Here is a 5,332-nt window from a genome sequence, read left to right as displayed (position 1 = left end):
AGAGATATTCCCATATTCTCTTAGTATTATAGAGAAAAGCCATTTAAGTGAGAGGGTATAGTAGTGTAAACCACCGGAATTACGACAGAGGGTTCAAAAACTACTATAGGTAGGCAGTGGTTGCCGACCTCTCATATTGTTCAAAACTTATGTATTCATATGATTTTGGCAATTGTATGAGTAAATTAAATAATATACATATGAAAATGATTAATTATTATATGTATAAGGGAAAAAATGCTGAAATATTCCCACATTCTCTTAGTATTATAGAGAAAATCCATTATAGTGAGAGGGTATAGTAGTGTAAACGACCGGAATTACGACAGAGGGTTCAAAAACTACTATAGGTAGGCAGTGGTTGCCGACCTCTCATATTGTTCAAAACTTATGTATTCATATGATTTTGGCAATTATATGATTAAATTAAATAATATACATATGAAAATGGTTAATTATTATATGTATATGGGAAAAAATGCTGAGATATTCCCATATTCTCTTAGTATTATAGAGAAAAGCCATTTAAGTGAGAGGGTATAGTAGTGTAAACGACCGGAATTACGACAGAGGGTTCAAAAACTACTATAGGTAGGCAGTGGTTGCCGACCTCTCATATTGTTCAAAACTTATGTATTCATATGATTTTGGCAATTGTATGAGTAAATTAAATAATATACATATGAAAATGATTAATTATTATATGTATAAGGGAAAAAATGCTGAAATATTCCCACATTCTCTTAGTATTATAGAGAAAATCCATTATAGTGAGAGGGTATAGTAGTGTAAACGACCGGAATTACGACAGAGGGTTCAAAAACTACTATAGGTAGGCAGTGGTTGCCGACCTCTCATATTGTTCAAAACTTATGTATTCATATGATTTTGGCAATTATATGATTAAATTAAATAATATACATATGAAAATGGTTAATTATTATATGTATATGGGAAAAAATGCTGAGATATTCCCATATTCTCTTAGTATTATAGAGAAAAGCCATTATAGTGAGAGGGTATAGTAGTGTAAACGACCGGAATTACGACAGAGGGTTCAAAAACTACTATAGGTAGGCAGTGGTTGCCGACCTCTCATATTGTTCAAAACTTATGTATTCATATGAATTTGGCAATTATATGAGTTTTTTTTTTTTTTTTTCTTTAGCGTGCGTTTATTTATTTAAAATCTGTCCTAGTGGACAATAATTAAATGGTTTTGCGGGGGAACATTAGCTTAAGGGATACTATTGTACATGTATTTGTGGCGGGTTTTATATGTGTTGTCTATTGTTGTGGAAGATCGAGAGGGTGTCTCCTCATGAGACGTCTGCTTGTTTGGCTATTGTCTAACAGGTTGGTGGCGAGGTGGTTAGGGTGGTTTTCGAGCCTTTTCAGGTATCTCTCGCTGAGCCTGGAGATTTCATCAGCGACTTGTGGGATTCCAAGTTCCCTATGTATGGCGACATTCTCGTGGTAGGGATGCGCATTACAGGCAATTCTCAAGCACCTATTCTGGAACCGCTGTATACGCAGGCGATTCGTGTGGCTTGCCGTGCCCCATAGCTGTATCCCGTAGGTCCAGATGGGCTTGAGAATTGCCTTGTACACCAGGATTTTGTGGTTCTGCCTTAGCTTGGACCCTCTCCCAATAAGCCAATGCATCTGCCTCAGACGCGCATCGGCCTGTATGCGTTTGCTGACGATGTGGGGACGCCAAGTGAGCCTGCGGTCCAGGGTAAGTCCTAGGTACTTGGGTGCGGGTGCGTTGGGAATGATGACTCCGTTTAGCGTGACCGGTGGGCAGTCTCCTCTCCTTAGTGCAAATGTTGTTTGGGTAGATTTTTCCGCGTTCACTACGATGTTCCACCTGCTGAGCCAGGGATGTAGCGCGTCCATTTGCCTTTGGATTGTTTCGGAGGCTTCTCGTGGGTCGGATGAGGAGGCGAGGAAAGCCGTGTCATCTGCATAAGTCGCTATAGTTAGGTTCCTGGAGGGGATTATGGGAAGGTCTGCGGTGTAAAGGGTGTACAGTATTGGTCCGAGCACACTGCCTTGCGGAACTCCAGCTCTGATCAGTCTGGGTAGGCTTATTGCACTTCCGCATCTGACTTGGAATGCTCTTCCCTCAGTGTAGGATTTGAGGAGGGTAAAATGGGGGCTTGGGAGGTAGGATTTGAGTTTATGGAGGAGTCCAGGATGCCAAACTCTGTCGAATGCCTGCTTCACGTCGAGCATTACAGCGCAGCAGTATTTCTTTTGCTCGAATGCCTCGAGGATCCGTTCGACTAGCCGGTGGCATTGCTCTGGTGTTCCGTGGGAGCGCCTGAAGCCAAACTGGTGATCGGGGATCAAACCAGCCTCATCCAGTACTGGCAATACTCTGCGCAAAAATACTCTTTCGAGTATTTTGGAGAGGATTGCCAGCAAACTAATCGGACGATAGGAGGCGAGATTGGCTTCAGGCTTACCAGGCTTGAGGAGGACAATAACCTCTGCTCTTTTCCACTCTTCCGGGAAGTACCCTAGCCGGAAGCAGCTGTTGTAAATGCTGGCCAGCATTTGTGTGCAGCGGGATGGGAGCATTTTTAGGGCCGCCGCATCTATACGATCCAGGCCTGGAGATTTGTTGTTCTTCAGTAGAGCAATCTCCTGCGCAACTTCCTCAGGGTCGACTGGTTCCAACGGGGGACCGGGAGAGCTTGGGCTATTGAGAAACCGGGCTGTTTCAGCATGTTCTTCGGCAGTGCAGCAGTCGAACGGAGAGAAGGCGTTGTGAAGGTGTTCGGCGAAAGCTTCTGCTCTTTCAGCATCCGAAAGGCACCAGGATCCATCTGCTTTGCGCACTGCGGAAACCTTTTTGGCTGGTCGTTTAATGTGGCGGGTGACGTTCCACAGATTGTGGTCTGGGTCCCCGGGAGAGAGTTCCTCGAGGAATCTGAGGAAGGAGTCCTGGCGTAGGCTGGAGATCTTGTCCTTCAACTCCTTTGTGGCGTGATTGAGCGCTGTTTTGTCTCTTGGATTGCGCGTCAAGAACCAAACTCTCCTGAGACGCCTCTTCTCAGTCACGAGTGCCGCAATTTCCGGGGACCAGAGGTGGAGGTCCCTGCTAGGTGTTCTCGCAGTCTTTGGTGGCGGTGGGCTTGCGAATTCCGCAGCGTTTTGCATCTGCCTGGTGAGATTCCCGATAGCTTCATCAATGTTCCTGGGTGTGTTGAGGATGGGGTTCGGATTGACGGTGGAGAGCATCCAGGACGCGAACTTGGCGGCGTCGGTATATTTTCCAGTGAGCCTTCTGAGCGGGGTTTTCCTGAGGACTGGCGTGTTGATTAGCACGTTTATTGCACAGTGGTCTGACAGGAGATCAGCATTTGTTGTGCAGCTGATCTTCGCATGCCCTATGCCTTTCGACACAGCAAAGTCCAGTAGGTCTGGAGTCTTGAGGGGATTCGTTGGCCAGTGAGTGGGCTCGCCAGTGGAGTGGCAGTCCAGTCGGTGGCGTTGCAGGTACCCAAACAGAGTTTTCCCTTTGGGGTTGTTGGCGCGCGATCCCCACCAAGAATGTTTGGCGTTATAATCTCCAGCTGCTATGAAGCGGGGCCCAAAATGCTCGAAGAACTCACTGAGGTGAGATGCTGTTATGCGGTATCTGGGGGGAAAGTAGACCGCTCCAATGTCTAAATCTCCTTGCGGGCTGACAATCCTGATGACAGGACATTGTGCCCAGTCTTGCTGAAACGCGGGCAGCTCTAGGTATTGAATACCGCTCCTGATGAGGATGGCTGCTCCACCGCGTGCTCTGCCAGAAGGATGGTCTGCATGGATGAGGTCATATCCGCTGATATTAAAGTGGGATCTGGGGGAGAAGTGGGTTTCGGCTACGAGTAGGATATCGATCTGGTGGGTCTTCAGATGGTGCTCGACTATGGCCTTGCTGTTCTGCAGGCCGTTCGCATTCCAGACGACTAGGTGGAGCTTTAGTTGCATGACTTGCTGTTGAGAATGGTGGCCACCAGCTGTGTCATCTGGGTGAACATGCGCTCCATCATCCTTTCCATCATTCCTTCCATGCGAGCGAACATCGCTTCTATCTGACCGGAGTGTGGGGTTTCTGTTTGGGTTTGGACTGGGGTTGTGGGATTCTGCGGTGCTGCGTGCACTCCGTTGAGGGCGTCTCGGTAGCTCCTGCCAGAGGTGACGTTTGGTGATGCCACGGGCGGCGCCTTGTTAGCATTAGCGACGGGCCTTGTTTTCGGAGCAGCGAGTGCTTTGGCCCTTTTGTATGCAGGGCATCCCTTGAAAGACGCAGGATGGTCCGCCTGGCAGTGGAAGCAGCACGCTTTGTCGTCCTCCCTCTTCTCACATGCCCTCGATTCGTGAGGGCCTCCACACTTTACACATCGGTATTCCAGGAAGCAGTAACGCTGTGTATGACCGAATCCTTGGCACCTGAAGCATTGAGGCACGTCGTTGAACTTCTGCGGCGGTTCAATGGTTACTACCGACCTGCAGATCCGCTTGACTTGGTAGACGTCTTTGTTGTTGCTGGAAGGCTCCAGGTTGGCGAAGAATATTCCCAGCGGTTCTTTAGTTCTTCTGCCAATGGGATTGTGCAGATCTCTAACAGCGTGCCCTTGTCTGCGAAGGTCTTCAATGATTTCCTCACGATCGGTGGAGTGGTGGAGTCCTTTGATGACAACCTTGTATGCACGTTCATCTTTCGGCTGGAAAGTCCGATGCCTCTTGTTTTGGGCCACAAGTTGGAGACGCAGAGCTGTATAGGACTCTTTGTCCGGCATCATGACACGTACGTTGTTGCCATTCACGGTCTTGTAGGTAAAATTGTTCTTCGGGCCTACAAGAGTCGTGATCATCTTGACGAGTGCCGAGATGTTGGTCACATCGGGGATAAAAATCGGAGGTGGCTTGATGGTCTTCGGGGTGGGCTTTGGTTTCTCGGGGGTCTTGGGCTTGGAATCGTCTTTAGGTACGGGTTCGTCATCAGAGCTCTCTTGGTCGTACTCGTCTTCTTCGGTCGAGAGTAAAGCGAAGGCGTTGTTGGCGAGCTTCTTGCGCAGAGCTGCGCTAGTGCTTGGCTTATCTTCCAGCTCCTCTCCCTGTGCTTTCTTTGCCGGTTTTCGCTTTATCTCGCCCGGCTCTGTATGCGAGGTGCTTCCCTCGCTGCTGGAGCTGCTCTTGCGTGTTCTCAGAGCCTTTTTGCGTGGTGTTGTTCCAAGCTTGTGGGTGCGCGGGGGGCCTGCCAGTCCATCTTCTCCAAAGTTGATAAGGAGTGAGGAGGGGGGGGGGGGGGGAAGCTGGGCACCGTAAGCCG

The sequence above is a fragment of the Drosophila sechellia genome, unplaced genomic scaffold (assembly GCF_004382195.2).
Source record: "Drosophila sechellia strain sech25 unplaced genomic scaffold, ASM438219v1 U_288, whole genome shotgun sequence".
NCBI lineage: Eukaryota > Metazoa > Arthropoda > Insecta > Diptera > Drosophilidae > Drosophila > Drosophila sechellia.
The sequence above is the reverse complement of the archived record's forward strand: the minus strand, read 5'-3'. Positions refer to the sequence as shown.